Source organism: Crocodylus porosus, unplaced genomic scaffold (genome assembly GCF_001723895.1).
Source record: "Crocodylus porosus isolate Cpor-Errol unplaced genomic scaffold, CroPor_comp1, whole genome shotgun sequence".
Lineage (NCBI taxonomy): Eukaryota > Metazoa > Chordata > Crocodylia > Crocodylidae > Crocodylus > Crocodylus porosus.
The window spans coordinates 151,533,738-151,556,624 of NW_017728886.1; the positions used below are offsets into that span (position 1 = coordinate 151,533,738).

General features: G+C 42.3%; 1 long non-coding RNA gene across 1 annotated transcript in view; it reads left to right on the forward strand.

Annotated features, from left to right (window-relative positions):
• The first annotated feature begins 14,518 nt into the window (after window positions 1–14,518).
• LOC109324665 overlaps window positions 14,519–22,887 on the forward strand; it is a 28,491-nt gene continuing 20,122 nt past the window's right edge. The window contains exon 1 of the long non-coding RNA XR_002104982.1: window positions 14,519–14,696. This is a non-coding gene — a long non-coding RNA (uncharacterized LOC109324665). The remainder of the gene's footprint in view (window positions 14,697–22,887) is intronic.

Sequence of the window (22,887 nt, forward strand, 5' to 3'; positions counted from 1 at the left end):
TTGACCCCAGTATTCTTTCCTGCCATGGCAGGGGGTCAGACTAGATGATCTGCTCAGGTCCCTTCTGACCCTACAAACTATGAAACTATGAAACAGCTTTAAATGATTTTTTTACATACATGCCTTTTCTCTAGGTAGCAGGCAGCTCGTGAATGCTGTGATGCTGGGGTGCATGGAGTGTCCCACACTGGGGCACTCCCCAGCATGCTCAGCAGCAGACCTGAAAGTGGACCAGAAGCACATCCGTTCACTTTTGGGTTCGATGGGGAGAGCATGGACCCGCCCCATGCCTCCCTGGCTCAGCAACTGGTGCCTCCTGGATTTGGGGGGGCAGCCAGGGCCCCTCTGTGGCTGATCACCAAGTTGGGAGAGCATGGGGGGACCCCCTGCATGCTCCCCAGCAGACCCAGAAGTGCAAAGTACTTAATTGGATGATAAACACTGTTATCAAGAACCCAGTCCACTTCTGGGTTTGCTGCTGAGCACATGGGGGAGACTCCTGTGGCATGCTACATCCACCCCAGCATTGCAGCGTTCATGAGCCATGTCTGTTTCTTCAAGGTATGTAGAAAAAAACACTTAAAGCTGTGTCTATGGCCGAATTGCTGATTTGCTGAATCAGCATCAAATCTTCAGATTCGTATTTGGACAAATCAAATCGGGGACAGTGATCTGAATCAACGAATCGAATCACTGTCCCTGATTGGGTTGAATCCAAATCTGAAGTGAATAGGGCCCATTTCGCACACCCCTAATAATGAGTATGGAGATCAACTGAGTACAACCAAAATTATATTAAACGGAGTGAAATTCAAAATCCTTTTGTGCAGATTGTTGCAAACTACTGAGATAATTTGTAGTAGTGATCCATAGCCCACAATTTCAAAAATCACTTGTGCCTGTTTGTGTCCAGTTTAAAGGGAGGTTGATTTTTATAAAAGAGTCAGTACCCATTGTCTGGAAACTGAAGCACTGATACAAAATGAGCACTTTTGGATATTTAAGCCACAGCTGCTTCTCTGTTGAGCACCACATGGCATGTATGACACAACCCTCAAGGATGACATCTATTTCTGTGACTGGAAGCTTCAAGAAGGGAAAGGGTCTTCCCTGTTCACAACTGTTGCTTCCCTTTCACTGACTGTGTTGGGGAGTGAGCTTGTTCAACACTTCTGAGGGTGCACCTGGCAGGATTTGATGCAAACTTTGTCACTATGTACATGGATTGGCTAAATAAGCTTAAAAAGAGATGTTAAACTGGGTAGAGGGACAGACATTGCAAACCAGTTTGAGCCAAAAAACAGTTAAGTCTACATTCAGCCAGGTTTATCTCAAACTGGTTTCAGCCATTCTCAGACTGTACATTGAACATCTGTTCTGTTACAGGTTTCAACCAGTTTCTGACGACTTAAACTGGTTTATGTGTAATGTCTGTCCCTAGCCACCATGTTTATGATCAACAAAAAATAAATGTTTATGGGAATATATTTATTATTTTAATGTGAATTTATCTGAAACAAAAATGGTCTAACTGGAAGGGCCTTGTGCCCCAAATTTTAATGAGTTAAATCATTTTTAATACAGTACTTCTGTCATGAAGCTGGCATGCTTTAGATGAAACTCCAGCACCATTGTCATCAGACTACCAGGATTTCACCCCTTCTATGTAAGAAAATAAGGAAAGGAAGAATGGATCCTGTTATGACAGTACAAGAGAGAAAACTCTATCTCCTTTTATAGGTAGTTAAATATTTTTGGTGCAGTTTAGCATCCTTCTAATAAAGATACTGGAATCAGACGAAACAGTCTGTTTTTTTACTGTATGAACATTAACTATGGGGTTTGTGACACGCTGATTTTAGGCAGCTCGTTAGCCCCTGGATTGTCCACACATTAAGGAATATAAACTAGTTTGAAGTACCCTTTAGGCATCTTAAAGTTATACCACTCAAGATTTATTTTGTGTTCTTCCACAAATATGTGGCCACTCCCTAGAAATAAGCTGCCCACATTTCAGTCATCCAGCATCCCAGGATGCAGTGCCCCCTCCCCTCACCCCCTGTTCTGTGCAGACAACTCACAGCTGTAGCATCTAGTCAGGCCCCTGCTCACCAGCCCTCTAGTGGCAAGTCACAGCAGTGCAGGTCAGGAACAGTCAGAGAAGATTTTTAGCCTGAACATGTAACTAAGTACTCTAAACTTGAACTGACATTAACACCAATCAATATCTGAGAAGCTTAAAGTGCAACATGTAACAAGGCCCTCTGAAGAGAACTTTTTAAAAATGGAGGTCCAGGAAGTGTATGCAACATACTTAATTTCAGGGTAAAATATTGCCAGATTTTGTCCCATTACAATATTCAGTTAATGTTCAGTAGAATAACTTATGGATATTAGCAAGCAGACAGACATTCAATGGGAATTTAAAAAAATACACTGGTTATTGTGGGGATTTTTCTCACTACCTTCGTCAAGGAGCAGAAAGCTTAATGGAGAGTTACATAAATTCCAACCTGCAAATGGCTTAAAGATACATAGAGCATATGTGGTTAGAATTGTGACTGTATTTTCCTACTCCAACTCCTCAGCATAGCTAAGTAGTTTCAGTGGAATGCCCCACCAGTGTAGCTCTAATACTTCTGGTACCTGATGTAACTAAGTATATCTACCCATCATTGCATTGTGGGATGCATATCTACCCAGTGTGCTCCTAAGGGCATATGGCACTCCAAAAGCAAAAGAAAGAAGGGCCAGAGCCATGCTTCACTTACAGTAGTTCACAAAAAGTGCTCACTGTGCTATTGGAAGGAGGCTTTCTTAAAGGATAGGGCAAGCTCTATATTTCTTCAGCTCCCTGAGTTCCTGAGTATAGCTCTGTGTGGTGGACCTGGCTGATAATGGTACCGTTGTTGGTAAGCATCCCATTCATAGTGCAATGTAAAGGCTGAAGCTGCCCCTCCCCTGCACTGCCTTAGCCAGAGTATAGGAAGTCTTTGAAGGGTTTTTTATTTTTTAATTTCTATTTTTTTGTATCTGACAGCTTTACTTAGAGATCCTATCTGGTGTTCATGAAACTAACCATAACACATTTGTTTATACTTAAATTCTTTTTACAAAATGTCCATTTTGTTTCTGCAGCTCTAAATTATATTTAACAGAATCCAATCTAAATTTATGCACACACATTTAAAGAAGGAGCCCTAGTTATAATGCATTTTTAACCATGTGAAATATATTAGTAATGGTAGTTAAAGAAAGAAAAGGAAAATGATTTTGGCTTGCATTAGTTCCATCTTTGCAGTATGTAGATAAGTACCATACCTTTGACAGCCTAACTGCATTAGGTTTGCCTCAAAGCTAATACTCAACAAGCCCAGTGTGCAACAGCCATAACAGGTGCCTTGCATAAGACGTGCTGTTCTAGCTTGTTTCACATACTATTCAGTGTCTTGTTGCAGATAGCTCATAGCAGACCATGTGAACTGAGGGAGGGGAAGAGCAGGATGAATACTATACCATTCTGGGACTGTGACATTTGAGGAATGTGTGCAGCTACAATTGGCAGCATTCATAAAGGAAAAATGAATGATATTTGCCCCTTCCACACACATGAGGTTCTGAGCAGTAAAGCACAAATTGTTCATTTCTTTCCTGACACACACATTTTCTCTATGTTATTATGGCAGCAGCTAAGAGGAGAATATAATCCAAAGCCAGTGGAGAAAATGTTAAGAAAACAAAGACTTCCTAGAGTGTCATAACAATAATGTTAATGAGAGAGGATGTGGTAACCTCTTGAACAGAAGACTATTGTTAAATGCAAACCAGGCAGCAATCAGGTGTGGGGGTGGAAGACTATTTTGCTTTGCTAAAAATAACCAGACAGTTCTCTTTTTTCCCCCTACCAAAATAAAATAATGTAGCCCAGCGTAAAAAAATGAAGTATTGCTTTGTCAAGTAGATGATGCTTTGAGAGGTGCTGATGTGCAGGAAGGCATGTGAGAATAACACTGTTACATCTGTGACATTTCCCAGAGACTATCCTTCTGTTTGTAGAAGACATGGTGAAGCCGAAAGCTTCCCATGGCTCTAAGGGAAAGGGAGCATATTCCAAAGTAATGCCTACCCACTCTTTTTGGAAGTGTGATATGTGTAACCCCAGAAATTGGCTGTATCAGAAGGAACCAGGGATGAGTCGAGTGTAAATCTGCAGCATAGAAGATTGCTCAAAGGTTTGGGTGTGATGTGGAACCTTGGGAGACCTTTCTGAAATTTGCTCCTTCACAATAGCTATCTTTTGTGGCTTCATACAGATAACTTAGATCCATTAAAGGGCTGAGGTGCCTAAGATCATTGGCACAGGAGCAATGCCCTGGTTTTATGAGCAGCACACATGCATTATGGCGTTTGAATAAACTGTGGAGCATACTGCTCCGGAGTTAATTGCTCCTAGTGTGCCATTTGAACATGAGCCTGGGAGCAATTAACTCCAAAGCAATAAACTTGGCAGTTTATTCTGGCACATCATGTATAGCCTGGGTGGAGGAACTCTGGCTGGCAGAGGGCCCCAGTGGTCACTCTGCCAGCCTGGAGCTGCTCCCCCAGCTCAGTGTGCTGAGGAGGGGCTGTCTGGGCTCCAAGGGAGCTTCAGTGCAGCAGCCCCTGCAGTGAAGCACCTTCATGCCCCAGCCAGCTGGGAAGCGTCTACGTCTGCACCGCTGCAGAGTTCTTTACTTCATAGCAGGATAATAATTGTATTTACTGCCTTGCTACAAAGTAAATTAGTTTACTCCAGTCTAATAGGGGTGCACATGTAGATGCCATGTTATTTACTGCCCAGCTAATTAGTCAATGATATAGTAAACATCTCATGTAGATGTGCCCACTGTGAGACAAAGGAGGGCAGGGAGATGCAGCACACCGGTTACTCTGTGGTAATTGTGCATGTGCATGCTCTTATCCTATGGTTAAAGAAATATAGCTTGTGTTCATTAAAAAAAAAAAGTAATCCATTGTGCTTTCCTTGACAATAGAGTAAGAGTGGATGCATGAGCAATGACTTCAATGTAACTGACGTACAGTTAATCCATGGCTTGGTTTGCATCATAATAACCAGCTGGCATTCCCATGCTCAGAGTCCAAGACTGCAATCCTGAAAACCCCTGTTCTGTTGGTGTCTAAACTGAAAAGGTAAATTCTGTTTTGTCCCAACAGTTCCCCAGTTGTCTTGAGTTCTGCCCGTTCAGATGTCCAAAATTAACTCCATCTTCACAGGGCTAAGCAACTTGTACCGAACCCTGAATGCATAGGTGATGTGTAGGGAGGCATGGGGGGACATGTGCCCCCCTGAGATTGGCCACTGCCAAAGTTGCTGCCAGCTTCTATGGGTGGTCACCGCTGCCTCCCCTTGCTGCCAACGTAGCTGCCAGTGGCTGCAGGCAGTCCGTGCTCGCCACTGGCAACAGTGTGGATGGCAGCTCCACCCCAGAGCCAAGACCACTGCAGCCACCTGCAGGTGGTTCCTGCTCTGCCTGCCCTCAACGCCAATGTCACTGCATCCACCTGCGGGCAGTCCCTGCTTGCTGCCACCACACCCCTGCCACCACCACTGCCACCGCAGCCTTAGGTGGTTGTTGTGCCCCCCCAGCCTCTGGGGGGCATGCATCGTTCATGCCTGAATGGGATCTGGAAAATAAGGCATTGTTCCATATGAATCCCCTCATAGATTCATAGATTGTTAGGGGCTGGAAGGGACTTTACAGATCATCGGGTCCAGCCTCCCTGCTCTAGGCAGGAAGACAACTGGGTTTAGGTGACCCCAGCGAGGTGACTGTCTAGTTGTGTGTTGAAAACCTAGATGGAAGGTGACTGCACCATCTCTGGAGGGAGTTTATTCCACAGTCTGGACACCCTGGCTGTGAAGGAGTATTTCCTGGTATTAAGCCTGAAGCGGTCTTCCAGGAGTTTGTATCCGTTGGTCCTGGGCTTCCCCAGGGGTGCCCCAGTGAACAGTTGTTCACTGAGCTCCTGATGCACTCTTCTGATATAGCGGTAAGCTGCTATCAAGTTCCCTCTCAACCTTCTCTCCTTTAGGCTAAAGAGGCCCCAGTCCCTCAGCCTTTCCTCGTATGGCTTGCCTTGGAAGTCCCTGATCATATGGGTGGCTCTTTTCTGGACCCTCTCGAGTTTTTCCATGTCCTTGTGGAACTGCAATGCCCAGAACTGGATGCAGTACTGCAAGTGCAGTCTTACCAGTGCCGAGTCCAGCGGGAGTATCACTTTCTTAGTTTTACACGAGATGCATTGGTTGATGCATGCCAGCGTATTGTTTGCCCTGCAGACCACCGTCTCACACTGGTGGCTCCTATTCATATGATGATCCAGTAGGCCTATATGAAACAGTCACTGGATAAAATGTGTAAAAAGTTTTTGGAGCAGGAGTTGAAACCAGGTCTCCTTCTTCCCAGGTGAGTGCCTAAACCACTCAGACTTGCTGGCAGTGGCTGAGCTAATCTTGAATTCTTTTCTACTTTGCAGCACAGCCTTAAGACAGCTGTGTGGAAAAATACTCCACCATCCTAGAACCACTTGTAGCCTGGGTGAGAACAAGTAAGAGATGTGGGTTTGAATCTCTACAGAGGACAGAATTAAAGCAACGTCTCTTATACATTGGGTGAGTATTCTAAGAACCGGGATACTGCAAAAGAGAGGGGCAGCAACACCATCGTAACATCTGCTTGTGAATGAAATGTGGTTAGGTGCTTGGCTTCAAGTGAAGCATCTGCCTTCAGGAAGCCATTGAGCCCAAGTGGAGGGAGTCCTTTCCCTCAGCCCTGTGGAAAGGGGCAGATTTAATACACACCTCTGCTCCATGTGTTTCTTGTCAGCTAGCTCTAGGCAGCTGCCTACTGAGCCTGCTGTCTTAACACAGCTTCCCTCAGCCTGTTTACTGGTTTTATTTCATATTCTGAAGTGTAAAATTGTCCCCGTGCTCTATAGAGGAAAGCCAAGCCCCTTCCATTGGGTTCTAGATTCCAATGTGTGAACCAGATCCTTAACTTAAAAGTTACTTTGTCTAATTTTAGGCTTCTATGTCTTTTTAAAATATTTGTATCTGGCTTCCATTGCCAATCTTTAAAATAGGGATAATAATACTTTTCTTCCTGCCAGGGATGTTATGTGAATGAGTACAATAAAAACTTCGAGGTGCTTAGGAACTATGGTAATGATTGCCATGTAAACACTCAAGTTAGTACTGGAATGTACTCTTTGCCTTTGCTGTCAGGCAAAACTATTCTTACTTCACTCCAGACAATATAGTTTTCAGAGCAAATTCTATATCCTACCTTTGAGAATGATTTTCAAGGATTTACACTTTCTCAAGAATATAAGACCCAGATTGCAGCAGAACTGGTACCAGTATTTAGACAGATAGCAGAGCAGTCATGTCTGGGTACAGCTAGTCAAGACTGGGCCATATTTGGAAAGATGTCTCTTAGAGGAGAGTGTTTTTAAAATCCACTGGGGTCCAATTTGCCACTTTTTCCAAGAGGGGAAGCTGGATTCCAAAACATTTTATCAATAAAAGATTATATGCAGTCAGTCAGATGATTTTTTTTGTTTGTTTTTATAGCTTTACTTCATCCCGGGGGAGAACATTTACCTCCAGAACAATTTTGCCAGATGATGAGTTGTACTTGCACTTACTTTGGTCATGTCCAAGCCATAGCTTTGCCTCATTTGCATCTCTTCACTAAATGGTTTAATTAATTTTGCATTGTGCTTACTGACTAGTTTTAATTAGCAGTTAAATCAGTTCAGTTAACGAAAAAAAGTAGGTGTTTACATGAATGCAAATCACAATGAGTTCTTAGGGCTCGATTCAAAAAACAGTTCCACACCATTGCTGCTGGGTTTCTGCAGGCTTTATTCAGAAAAAGTGCATTCCACACTTCCCCCTCTCCCCCCACCATCAGTAAAGTGTAGGACTTTATGATTCATTAACTGGCCAATCCCTTCTTTTCTCCCTTTCACTCTTCACTAAAGGGAATGGCTTTGGGGAGAGAAGAACAGGGAGTGTTGACAGATTAAAGAGGGTCCTTTCATTGAAGGCAATATGCATACTGAATACACACACAATAAGAGAGTAGCAAGAGAGTGAGCAACTGGGTCGGCATGTAGGATTGTATCTCCCTCCAACGGTGATTTCAGCAATTGTAGCAGCCTGTGCTACTTCTAGATGAAGGTTTCCAGCACTTTGTATTTCTGGGCTGACAACCTCAAGGAATACGGATAAAGAATGGCTTCCTCTTCTCTGTATCTATATCTACACTAGCCACTAGTAAAGAAAAGCATAAGATGATCAGCATGGTGATACTGTCATGTACGAATCAGCTGAATATCTTTTCTTTGACCTAGAACAGGAAGGTTTCAAGGGTCATAACTTTGCATATCAGAGCCCCCAACAAGTTTGAAATTTCAGGACCATTCCCTACAGCTTCTCTGACAAAGAAACACATAACTAATCAAGAATAGTCCCATTTACCTCATCCAAGAGACTCAGAGAAGTTAGAAAAAAGATCTAATAATTACTGGAACTTGTTGATTGCCAATTTTAAAGAATGCACTTGGACAATTATCTCTTATGGGTCACTATGTGGCTATTACCACCAATGGAAGTTTAGTACAATTTCCAGGCCGTGCCCTTACTTAAAAGTCGGACTACAATCTATCCAGGGAATCTGGCCTGAGTTTCCAGAAAGAACTATAATTACCTTCTCCAGCTTTCCTAGTAACCTAACTCAGAGACAGAAAAATAATTGGTGAGATCACCAAGAAATGACTTCATGAGCTTCGTCCTTTTCATTTTAAAGAAGTTGGCACCTTGCCCTACTATAGGGAGAAGTTATTCAATGAGTAACTGTGGTTTAAAGTCAACAAAGGCAATTATGTGGAGAGTTAAGTAGGTAATCAGTTTGAAAAGCAAAAATCTCACTCCTTGGAGCCTAAAGAAATATTTGTTGGAATGAACGTTGTCTGTAGTTTTATTCTCAAACTAAATTTAATATCACAAAGGTAATTTCATAAGCTATTCATTAGATGTGTCATTTAGGGACATTGTGCCAAGCATGTGTGACAGAGCTCTCTTCCCACAACTTGGAAATGAAAAAACTGCTTACATAGCTGCTGCCTGTGCTATGGCTCTCCAAGGACTATAGTACCCTATTCTCATTTATAGAAACATTGGCATTGACTTCAATGAAAGCAAGATCAGACCCATCAATCTAGTGTTCTCTTCAGTATTAATCTCACTAAAATAATAAAGAGAAAATGCAATAAGTTCAATGGGAAATCCATTTATACAAGTTTGAAAACATGTGTCAGTCACTGAATTGGCTTGATGATGTAAAAGGGATTTGGATTCAGGGCATCCATTTTGCTCAAACATTATATCAGCCATTGATCTTCCCCCTTCTGGCATGTTCTTCCTTCACTAGCTCCTTTTTCTTTAATGTTGTAATGCTTTGTATTCATTAAATGCAGGCTTTGAGGAAATAACCTTTGACATTAATCAACAGGTGTCATAAAGCATCAATGCCTACATAACACAGAGTCCTTTGCTATTGCCGTCTACTTCATGCTGATCCATAATAGAAATATCAGGAGTGTTGAGTCATAATAAAAATCATGCTTCAGCTAAAAATTAAAAGCTAGGAGTTAATGGGCCTAATTCTGGTCTCAGTTGATTTCAGTAGAGTTGTACAGAAAGAACAGAGGAAATTTGGTCAGTTAACTCTTTGCTTTTGATTGATTTAATCTTTAGCTAAAGCATTATGTAGATACATGAATGTAATTTTGTCCCTTTCTTAAAAAAAAAAGAAAAGAAAACATTTCATTAAAAAATTATTTTATGAAGGAATTTGCAGAGAATTGTGCACTATGCAGCAGAGTTCAGAGCCAATTGTAACCCTACTAAGAGTAGAAATGTATCACCTGGTGTTTGGATGTTTTGGTGTTACAATGCTAGCCTGTTATGTAGGCTGTATCACATGAGTGTACTGCATAGCATCATTTACAATGATGCAGGAAGCTGGAAAGAAAGGCTCAATCAACTTCCAAAGCAAGCAGGCCTTTAATAGACAAGCTTTTCATTAAGTGAATTCCTAAATGTTGACCAAATTCTTTCGGATGTAGACAGCTAATGGCTCAGGATGCATGTGATGCACTTGTCATTACACAGACACTGATAAAAATCCTTGAAGCTGCTATTTTCCCAGAAAGTTCACATAAGTAAGGCAAAAAAAGAAACTTCTCTTCAGTGGTTTCTTTCATGTCACAAGAAGGAGGGTCATGTGTTTTAGTTTAACTGATACATTCCAATAAAATGATTTTCAAAGGGACAGACAAATAATGGGCATTTTACATATGGTGGCTGTGCATGTCAGATGGAGCTAATTTTCTCATGCACAGTATATTTGTTATTCAGCAAGCTGGTTATAATTCATTGAGGGTCTCTTTTTTGGTTTAATTTCACTTAATAAACTAATAAAATGGCCCAATGAAGCCATTATACTTGATACAATTTTGGTGAAGGATTTAGTTGACCTTTCCATTAGGATAATAAAAATATCTCATTCCCCTCACAGTTTTTAGGTACCTAAAACACAAATCCTTTTGTCTGTGCAACATTATATTTTTATAGTAATCAGTGTCAAGATACTAACTAGAGAAGTTGGTTTTAATTTGGTTTACCTATACAATTTAAATTTGTTTGCATATAATTATCTGCAAATGACTCCTTATATTCATTTTTTGCTCACAATTTAAAAATATATTGCTGCTCGTGTGCTGTCTTGGCTTCTCAGATCTGGTGGTGACATTTGCATAGCCTGCCTGATGGAAGTGCTTTTCTCCAGAAAGGATCTTATATTGAGGTTCTCTTTGCTGTCTAGTGTCCTGATATTTTCCTCACAATTTAGTGTATTCCTATTCTTCTGAAAGGTGATAAGACACCCATGCCTAGGAACAAAATACCCAAATGACAAAGCATCCAGCCAGCCTTTTTGTAATGGAGGGGAGAGAGGGAAGGTGGAGATAAAGTTTAGCAATCTTGTGCTTAATTTTGTGGGAAGCTGAACTGCAGTAATGAGTAGAAGTAGCTCCTCAGCATCACAGGAAACAGTATGCAATTAGTTAAGGTCAAAATGCCCAGGATCAATTTAGCTTAAGGCAAAAGAGACACTGAGCTAGGGCTATGGCAATGTCACAGTCTGCAGCCCCGTTGTCTCCCTACAGCAGGATGCCTTTCACTTATTTTCCTAATTAAACAACCAGGAAACCAGGCTTGTCCAGCCCTGGCTTACTTATGTACAACATATTTTCACCTATAATTATGGACTGATGTCTTTTCTCTGATCTGCTGCTGCTGATCCCCTTGAAGTCAATGCATTTAGCTTTGCCTCCTGTAGATATGGACAAGAGTTAAATAATATATTACTTGTCCTTGCCATAAACATATCATTTATAATTTGCCACCTTTTGATACTTTTCCATGGGCTCTTTGGTTTTTACTATTTGAGCTATGTTGGCTAATTTGGGCTAAGCAGACCAACCAGGTAGTTTGCCTTCAGGCCTTGTTATAAATTGATTTTAGGCAGCTTCTGGAGCTTGGAATCGCTGGATTGTCCACACATTAATGCCAGAGACTCGTTTTATGCATACTTTAGGTGGCTTAAAGTTAAGCCACTCCAGGGCAGGTTTTTCTCTGAACTGTGTTATTCAACTTGTGCTCCATTAATGTGTGGCCACTTCCCACGGATGAGTTGACCCAGATGCAGTCCTCCAGCATTCCAGTATGCAGTATTTACTCGCCCACCCTCCTGGTCTGTGTGGACAAACTTTCTACCCCTTGAGCTCTACTGCTTAGGGGGTGGTTCTGGCAGCAAGCCAACTCCCCCTTCTGCCCCCTCCAGTGGCATAACCTTCACACCCGCAGGGGTGAAACCCTGTGCAAACAGCCTACAGAGCACAGGCCAGATAGCCAGGCCGCAGGGCATGCATGGGTCCAGGAGTGGGGTCTGGGCGAGGCACAGGGGAGACAAGATAGGGGGCTAGACAAGGTCCCTATGAGCTGGGGCTTCTCTCCCAGGGCAGGGGCAGTAGCTCTGCCAAAAGCACTTTCCGCACTGCTTTCACTTCCTACTCATCCCAGGAAGCATGACCACCACCCCCACACCCCAGTTCCAAAACTTAGTTCATTAAAACATGCAACCTTCTTTAATTTGCTTCCTCTTTTTTCTTTTTAAATACTTTTTTTTTACTGCCTTTTATTTTATCCTTCAATGGCTGATTTCTTTCATTTTACCACCCTTCCCCCATTTCCTTTCCACTTCCCATTACCTCTCCACCTCACAGCTTCATGTTCCTGCCTCTCCTCTCTTAGCCAACTCATCTTTCATACACTCCTACTTAGAGCAGGGATAGGAGCCTCTCCTGGTTCACCAGCCCTGGAGTGGCAACTCACAGCTGTAGCTCCTAGTCAGGCCACTGCTCACCAGCCCTTTAGTGACAAGTCCACCTGTGCAGTTAGGGGACAGTCAGAGAAGGTTTTTTAGCTTTAAGGTGTGACTGCTTCAAACTCAAGCTGGCTCTAACACAGATCAACTTTTGAGCACTCAAAGTGCAATGTGTAACAAGCCCCTTATTCAGTTCTCAGCACTGCTTTGACAACCCCTTTCTGTTCAGCTAACTTTCTGACATCCTCTCTATGCTTCTTCATGCTGCCAATGTTTTGACATCCTCACCAGAGTCCAAACCATCCTTCTGTGTCTCCCAAGAGAACTCATCCTGATTCTAAGACTGTGACTGAAAGTCCACTGCGGGCTCTATAATCCTCTATTCCCACTCCATGCTCCTTCTGGTCTGTTGCCTGTCTGGATCCCCTATGATCTCACAAGATTTCCATTGTTCTCCCATTCTGTCATATGAACTAAATCCAGTCCAGAAGCAGTTTGTTTATATGTATTAATTTGTGTAAATGTAGATATACTTAAAATCTCTCTTTATATTAAACTCCCTCTATCCCACTAAGCTTCTCTCAAGAATTCAAAAGCCGTTTTTCTTAGCATGCCCAACAAAGCAATACATATTGGGTTAGGCCAAGACCCTTTGGAGGTAAAATGAACCATATATGTAAAGTAAATGAAGTCACTGCAAGTAAGGAAGCTACAAAAACATTTTCAAATTACCTTATCTTTAAAAAATCACTTTAACTTTTAACAGATCTCAAAGAAAATCTGTACCTTCAGATGGTAACATGCAAAATTCAAGGAAGAGTGGTCTGTTTTAGAGGGGCATAGGTAGCAGGCTTCAAATTGATCGCTCCCCCCAACTATAGGACCACTACCATAATTCTATAACATCCTTTTTCAGAGGGCATGAAAAAATATTATCTTATACAAATATTTTATGGGGCCTGTTGGGCATGATGAATGCTACTGGGCATTGCTTTTCCATAGAAAAATATACACAAATATACATGATCAGACCTGTGGATCACGAAGGGTCACAGAAAGGCACTTCTTGAACACAAACTGTTGAATAGCAAAATGTTCAGGCAGTAGCTGACTCTATATTCAGATCTCTGGGCTGGATTTGTTAATTCCTTGTACCTTGTGCTAGGCTGTAGAATACAGCTGATTCTCTAGTAATATTTCCCCTGGAAAGTATGCTGATCATATTCTTAACATCATAATCTGAAACATATTTGTGTTTTGCTAAAAGATCCTGATATTAAAGTATAAACCAAAAGACGCTTACATGATGAATTATCCCTAACATGATTTAGAAAAATGTCACGTCAGAAACACAGTCCAACAATATGTAACAGGAAGGCTGCTGCTGGTAACTTAATATTAGCTGTTTCCTGATTGTGTATATTAAGAGCTATGAGAGTCTTGCACACTTCCACAACTGTAGAGAACACTCCCAAGCCAGAAAGAGAGGTGGATCTGAGTCTTTTCTTTGTTTCTGGGATTTTGCTGAACCTGAGATTTGGAAAAGTGGTCTGTTCCTATTTCAGAGATCGAACAGGTAGATCTGACAGTGTCATCCATGGCTTGGGGCTTGTAAAGGTCTGACAAACAAGCCTTACAGCTTCCAGGTTTCTTGGTTTTTACTTTTTTCCCCACAAAGGATCACACATCCTTTGCGATCATATCAAAACTTGGTTCATGCCCTTGCTTATTCTTTTTTGCCTCCAGATATGCTTGTCAGAAAATAAGGTCCTTAGGACAGTTATTTGGGGATTTAATTCATTCTCCTTCCAGATATCTCAGGAGAGAGAAAACTAATAAGAAAATCCTTCCACCTAAAACTGAGTCATGCTGCCATTCCCCCTCCTCTCAATCTCCTTGTTTTGTCTCTTGGTGCCAGGCATTCCCCACACACTAGAAGGAAGGCAGGGGAGAAAAAGAAACAATCTTATTCATGACCCACCATACAGATTTCCTAAACATAACATTATATTGCTACAGTGTTGTGTGCTGCTTTAGTAGCCTGAAGGCAGAGGAGCATACCTTGTTACTCTCATTTTTCAGTGCAGCCCTTCAGGAGAAGCCTAAGGGATAGTCACAGTGGGCTTGTCCAGAAGCTCTGAGGACAGAACTTACAAGTAACCTGTTGACCTAAACTTACTGGTAAGTCAAATGGTTTAATTTAAGTCTGAAAAAGGCAATTGAGAAAAATGCTAAGAATGCATAATGCTCTTATTTATTGGAAAACTTCTGGTCTGGCTCCCATCCCATTCTTAGCATTTCATGGTATTCTGATATCCTGTATCTTGCCCTGGTCCTGCTCCCATGGAAATTTGGGGAGAAATTTCCATTGACCTCAGTAGGAGAAGGAGTAGGCCACAGGTTTGGTTTAGTAGTGACACATGGCTCTGTGTTCATGTAAACACTGACTTTTACTTGTTTTGTATGAAGCCTGGAACATTGGATTCACTAGTTCAGGCTATTGGTTTATTCTGGCCATTATCCTATTTCTGGCAATACTGAATAGCAGATGCTTCAGAAACTAGAAAAACAAATAGCATAATGAATCCAGCCAAATGTATAATGCTGCAAAATGAAGAGATTTTTTTTTACTTTCCTGCTGATCAGTTTATGCCTTGAAATACAAGATTTGATTGCCCTGTACCTAAGAAAAAATGCATAGAAATGCATAGAAAACATATTAAGAGATTGAGCTGGTTGAACATTTTCAGATGAAGAGTGCAGTTTCATCATAAAGTAGTGCTTCAAAGAAAATGAACGATTTCAGCAATATTTCATAAAAATACGTGGAGTCCTTTAACATTTCTCAAGATTGATGAACATTCAATCAAAATTGTGGCTAAATTAAACAACTACTCTTGATTTTAAAAAAGAATCATGACATTTTTCATTTTCCCACTCTATCAGTTATGATTTGTGACCAAGTTTTGTCACATGTTGCCATGTGGTATTCATGATTAGATGAGTATACTGGGAGACAAGTACAGGGAAACCATGTGATTAAGATCTATTGACCTCTAAATCACAGAGCATGAATTGGTGCTCTGTTTGGAATGGATTTTTCTGCTATGCCTGGGATTCATGACCTTATAGACTATCTGCTGGTGTGAGGTTTCCCATAGGCCTGTTGGGTCATACTTTTGTCCGCCCAGCCTTTTATCTGCAGCACCTGGTTTTTGGGCTGGTTTTGGTCTTACTTGAATTTGCGACTGTTCTGCTCAACTGCTTGTTATGTGTCTGTTTTGAGTAGGCTTTATAGGTTGTGGGTCTGATCATCTAGTTTAGGGCTGTTAGGTAATTCCAGGAGCAGAGCTAAGGTTTTGAAAAGGGGTTGGGGCAGAATGATCACTGCCATGGAAGTGTGATATGTGGCGGAGAGCAGAAACGAAGACCGGAGCCCTTGGCTGCACAGAGTTCTTGTGCATGCACTACATAGTGAAAGGGGGTATGACTGCAACTCCTCAGCTCCCCCTGCCCTTTCCCCAATCTGCCCCTTTCCCTTGTACATGAATCATTGTACACAGAAACTAATATGGCTTTTGGCCTGGTGTTTCTGTCAGTGAAGAGCCGTGAAGAGAGAACTCCTATTTCTACCCATAACACAGGTATGAAAAGCACATGTTTGCTGTTCCATCTATCTTCCTTCAGAGATCAATTTAGGGATAACAAATATAGTTTTGCCTCTCTGCTGAATTTTCCCAGTCACTAAACTAAGGCATTCCTATAATCCCCTGAAAATTGTGGCCTGGGTGTCAACTGAACCAGTAGTCTGGAGGTAAAAAATTGTCTAACCTATTGCCACTTACAATTCCATTATCACAGGGGTACACCAGTAAATGTGCAGAGAAGAGAATGTAAATGAGTCTCTTACTCCCTCCCCCTCTCCATTTCCCTTTTTCTCTCTGTGGAGCTCTGAGACTGTCTTCTCTGGCAAAATCTAATATTCTTTTATCTACTGTACCATTTGTTATCATAAGAGGTCACCTGATGTGACCAAAATAGCATAGCTGGACATAGGAAAAAGCAGGGCTGAATTATATATTTAGGACTTTTGCCAGAAGACATAGGTCCCAAGCTTATACAGAACCAAAATAGTTAGCTGCTATATTAACCTCCCTTGAAATTCCTGAGTAAAGGCCATGTTGACAATGGGAAAAGGTGCTGCAGATAAAAGGGAAGCCTGTTGAGCTGTATCGTATGTTTAAGGCAGGTGCAGATTTACATAGAATGAGCCACAGAAGCAGAAGGCATAACCCATTCTGCTATGTCCACCCCCAGAGCGAACAACGGGCACATAAAGAATCACATCTATTCAAGTGCTGCTCCCTCCTATAAGCAGACAAAACTCTTGGGGTAGAGGCAATATCTTTTATTAGACCAACTAGATAGTTGCATATATATATGTTTGTTTGTTTGCAAGATTTGGGGCCCAAACTCTCTTCATCAGCCATGGAAAATTCAAAGTTTGTAAAATTTCTCCCAGGTAGAAACAAAACTTCATATTGCACAGGAAAACTAAAAGATAGTGTGGTTCTCCTGGGTAGGAAAGTTCATTTGTAAAAAAGCTGCACTGTGATTATGTAAATTAGGCTCAAACAAAGTCTGGAGCAGGTGTAACAAGTGGGCATCCCAGGGCCAGTCCAATTGTTGGCCCACCCACTTGTCTCTGGGTAAACTGCCTGCCTACTTCACCTGCCACACCTTAGATGATACAATTAGAAGATGTCAATAAGGTGGGAGGCTATCTTGCCCTGATGCCAGGGGCTTTTATACACATGTCTCTGACCTTCCCTATACTATGTCCCATGCCTCACAGATGGCATCCATATTCCTCCACTGCCTCACACTAGGCTCTCCTCCTGTCCATTGCTCAGGGCTCCAAGCCCTCCCCTGCCTCACACTGGGCTACAGTTCCCTTCTCCCCAGGAGCTTCATGCATAGCTGCTCACAGGTTCAGGGTCCCACCCAACTGGAGGCACACACTCAGCTCCTTAATGCAGCCTCAAAACACACAGTGCATTTGGGTGATGTCTCAGGCCCCTTTACTTGGTCAGGACCCTGCCTCAGAGCTTACAGTGAGCCTAGGCTCTTGCTTTGTTCTTTGGGGTGTGTTCCCCTAGCCTTTCCCCTCCACAGAGTCACCCACCAAGGCAGAAGGGGCTGAGGCTTTCTGGCATCCCATACTCACCCTTTATTGTGCAGACCCCAGGTACGGCATTTCCTGGATACTGCCCTGCCACTGGCAGTTGCACCACACCAACCAGTCCCAGCAAGGTGTCATTTTAGGTCATGCCCCAGGACCAGGAGCCTTCAGCCATCCCCACAGCTCCTGCCTTTACCTACCAGATGTTGTGAGCAGCAGCTCCAGCCAGGTGGTGTAATCCCAGCTGCTAGCAGTAGACTGCTGGCTTTGGTGCTCAGGGCCCTGCTCTTTAAGTGAACAGCTGGGCCTTGTTCCCAATTGGGCTTGATTGGGAGAATAGCCAGCTGGAAACTGCTTTCCTGCTGCCCACACCCCTAGAAGTAACAAAGCACACCCTGTTATTTACCTCAGGTGTCCAATGGCATGAAGATTGCTGAATGTTGCATCTTTTTTGTTAAGTTGTTCTTGTTGTACAGGAGAACTAGAAGCTGGTATGGTTCTCCTGTGTAGTAAAGTTCATTGGTAAAAAAGCTGCTCTGTGAGTCTGCAAACTGGGCTCAAACAAAGGCTGGAGCTGGTTGTTTATCTCAAGGTGACCTATGGCAGACAGGATGCTTAATTTTGCTATTTTCTTCTTACATTGGGAAGTTTTCATTTCAAAATGGCTAACTATGGTATCTTCCATGTTTCAGAGATATTGGTTGTAGCTGTGTTGGCCTAGAGCAGGAGCAGGCAATTATTTCGGGTGGAGGGCTGCTTGCTGAGTTTTGGCAAACAATCAAGGACCACATGACAGGCAGCCAGGGGCAGATAAATAATAATTTTCTACATTTTTAGGGGCCCTGCAGGCCAGATAGAATGGCCTGGAGGGCCACATCTGACCCATGGACCACATTTTGTCCACCCCTGGTCCAGAGGCAGGGACATAGGTTCCCTCCTATAAAAACTCATTAAATAGAGATCTGGCAGAAAATAGCATGCAGACACTCAAGGTGTTTACAGACAGAACTGAAAAAAAATATTATAAATAATATTCACAACCAATGTTGGCATATTTTCATTAATTAAATCATATTTGAATTTGTTTGTATTACTCTGAACAATAGATGTTGTGCCAGGCAGAAAACACTTCTGATTATGAAGATAAGGTGTAACAAGCAAATATGTGCTTTAATAAGAGGAATTAATCTGTGGTGGGGAGCAGGGAATGGGCAACCTGCAGCATAGGTGCCACAAATGGCATGGGTAGCTTGTGTGTGTGGCATGTGAAAAACCCAGGAGGAAGCAGAAAGCAGAGCAACAGATTAGGCTGGGGAAGGGGATTAAAGTGGCACTCAGGAAGGGCATGGGACTCACCTTGTGGCATGCTGTGGTGAAGGAGGCTAAGTGGGCTGAGTTCTAGCTTGCCATTCTGGTGGGAACCGTTTTAGGGGGCTCAGTGTGATTACGTGTTGACAGAAATAGTAAATAGTTTCACAAGTGGGACATCTACACGTCCTGTTCAACCCAAGCAGAGATAGGAGTCTGGGCATGGCAGCAGGCCACAACAACTGCTCCCTGATTGGTTCCCCATGACCTGATTGCTAATTTGACTGGGTGAGTATTAGTGCCTGGGTTAATACCATAGAACTGCAACAGGTTTGTTGTGAATGTGGCAGGCCGTGCTGGAGGAGAGAGAGGGAGGCTCTGAGTGAGCAGAACAGAGAAGGGATTAGTCCAAAGAAGGACAGAGTAGAGTCTGAAGAAGAACCAAGGGAACTGCATTGGCATGGTAAAAACTGTTTAGAGCAAAGCAGTATACTGTGTTGTTTGAGACATCAGCCCTCTGACCTCCACCCTTCTTTCTCCCGCACCTCTGAAGAAGAAGACACCAGTTTGGCAGTTGACTCCAAAAAGTGCTCTCTGAGGTGGGGATACTAGAATGCTTGGGAAACCAGGGACAGAGACAAAGCAAGGTCTCAAAGCCAGATGCTTTCCCTTTGTGTATCCAGGCCAGGACTGGCTTCAGAGGATCCATCAAGAGAGGAAGATTGAATATGGCCTCGTCTTGGGGAGTCCTGAGGCAGAGCTCCCATGAAAGCGGCATGATCCATGACATACCTACCACAAAGATTGGCCCTCAGTGATCTAGGTAGTCAAAAGTTCTTCCATCTTTTTAAGAAAAGGTTGCTTAAAAAATATTGAATTAAATAGCAAGAAGAAAGAAGTTTCTCTCCTTTTGGTAAAAAACTACAGGAAGCTAAAATCCTCCAGGGCCTTAGGACTTCCAGACAATTCTATAGTCCAGTATGTACCTAAAAGAGGTTTTCACTGCTCTAGTTGGGAATGGTATACCTGAAAGTATGTGAGGACAGAATTCAGCTACAAGAAAAGTTGTCAGTATTTTGCCACAGCCCTTAAAATGGAAGTAACCCCTGCCCTCTAACCTAGAGCCTCCTCAGGGTGAAATCCTGGCTTCCTTGAAGTCTATGACACCAAGACTTCCCTGCAGTTTTTACTTAAACAAAAGCATGGCTGAAATTCACTATGCCAGAATATAGGCTAAGTAAAGATTTGGCATTTGTTCCTTGAATTAAGAAGGCTTGTAGTACTCTGTGGGTGTGTCTACATGTTCATTAATATGCAGTGGTTACTGCACATTGAATTTAGTACTTGTATAATCAAGTACTAAATAAATGCTTAGTAACCAGGGTTACTGTGCAGTAGCACTAGTGAATGCCTTTTTAATAATGCTACTGCGCAGTAGCATATTAGCATTGTCCATGTTGCAATGTGCTACTGTGCAGTGTTATTAGGCTACTGCTCAGTTAGCATCTTGTGTAAACATGTTCTGTATCTCTCTTGTATTTTGCTTACTTGAATACATAAATCCTAAAATATGTCTATTTACATACCAGATTGCCTTTGAACCCTCTGAGCAACTCCTAAAATCATTCAGCAATCACTGAAGGAAGCACCAGGCAAGTCCCAAATAGTAGTATTCTTATCTTCCCGTGTTCCCAGCTGGGGGCTTTTTCTATTAAGTTTGTATTCTTTTAGAATTTTAAATACCTAATTTGCTACATACCCTACTTTTTTCTGAAGGGAAGGAAAGAAGGGCTGTCACAGGTATTCACTGGACCTAAATTACCTGATGATTTCCATTCTAAACAATCATATTGACTTCACAAGGATAATATGGATTATTAGTCGATGCAGCATTTGCCCCATCAACTCTGCCCCGTTTAGAGGGACTGCTCTCTGTTGAATGACCAGGCATAATATGATGATGCTGGAGCAAAGTCTGGAACATAATCATACATCTGTTTTCCTATCACCTGCCCTAAGTGCTTTGTTCATAAAGACATGGTTTATGAATTTGCTTAGTAAAAATATGTGCAATTTTTTTTTCAGTACACCAGTTTTACTTTCTGATTCATATAGAAAATATGTTGTGACAGTGCACTATGTATTCAAGCTTATCCTTACTGGTAGTAAAATGCAGATCAACTTTGAAAGCATATGGAGTGTTGCACACATGCACATCTTCTGCAGGATTGTCAAGTGGTGAATGTGCAAAGAGTAGTCCAGCCAAAGAGAAACTAAGGCCCCTTCTACACATGACAGGTATTGTGCACTTAACTGGTTAATTGTACAATTACCTTAAGACCAGCTACATGTGCAAAGTACTTATCACACAATAAAAAGCTCTAACAATCTATGAAGTTAGATCTCAAAAGTGTGTACTAATTTATAGCTGGTTGCTTTTGAGGTTTAATTTGTATATGTAGCAGGGTCTCCTTTTCAGCTAGGAGGCCTGTCAGCTGATAGGGGTCCCGGGGTGCACCATGCCGAGTATGAAACCAGGCCCAGGGGATCATGGCTGTCATGATCCCCAAGGTTCAGGAGTGCGTGAAACCCCCAAGCCTGGGAGACTGTGGCTGGTGTAATCCCCAAAGCTCAGGGGTGTCTGAAACCCCTGAGCCCTGGGGATCATACCTGCCATGATTCCCAAGGCTCAAGGGTACATGAAGCCCCCAGGCCTATAAGCACAACAGGACTGAGAGTCCTCAGTGATCCCCATGGCATGTGGTCCCCATGGCTGAGAGCCCTCTCAGCAAAGTGGAAATTGGCTTCTTGGTGATGCAGGGGGAGCTCAGGATTGGGCTGCCCATACACTACCGGTAAGGTGAATTTGGATCTAATGCATGATCCCACAGTCGTGCCTCTTGCCATGCACCTGTGGCATAGCAGGAGGAGAGATTGTATAGATCATGCATTAGATCCAATTGCACCTTCACCTGCATGTGTAGAGGGCCCATAAGAGTAAGGTCTAATTCTAGTCATTTCAGAATAATACAAAAGAATGGAATTAGGTCAAGGCAAGGAACAGGCAAAAAGTAAGAATCCCATTGTAGTACATTTGTGCAAACTCTGTGTCCTCTCTCAGTCAGGGTAGACAATTGTATTTGCTACAAGATCCAGGAAAGGCTGAGGCATATAAAGAATCCATGCCACATTCACTGATGGAAAGATGAAGAGTGCCAGGTGGGTAGAGTGAAATTAAGATATGTATAAATTAAAACCCCTATTCTGCAAAGAGAAACATGTAAATAGACTGTCAGCGACTCCCCTCCCTTTGCCAAGATATATGCCCTTCATTTCATCAGCTCCTGTGAGGTTGATAGATGCATTGTGTGGAATGAGTATCAGATTCCAGCCTTTAAGCACAGTTCACTCAAATCATTTCCAAGGGATTCATGTAGTTTTGGTCCTTTCCATGAAGCGCAGGGGGACCAATGTGATAACCCTACAGCAGTAAAAAGAGGAAAGAGACTTTATCAGCAATACCCAAAACTGAGTTGCATTAAAATGATAGGTTAGACTGACAGTCTGTCTATTAAGATTCTAAAAGGTACTGAGAATTGGAAAAAATATATATAATTAAAAAAAGAATTTTAAGACTGTGGTGGCTGAAGAGAGTATAGGTCCCCAAAAATCCATTTCTCTCCCTCCAGCAGAGTTTATCAGATACATATTTTATAGTTGTCTCTGAACTATGCTGCATAGTGCATATCATAATTCTGTTGCCTGGAGGTTACAAAATGAAAAGTAGTAGAATTTATGTGCTGAGCAGAACAGGTATCTGGCAAAGAGTATTCTGGATTCTCTACTCATACTCTAAATGTCTTCTGAAATTGGAGATAAGTA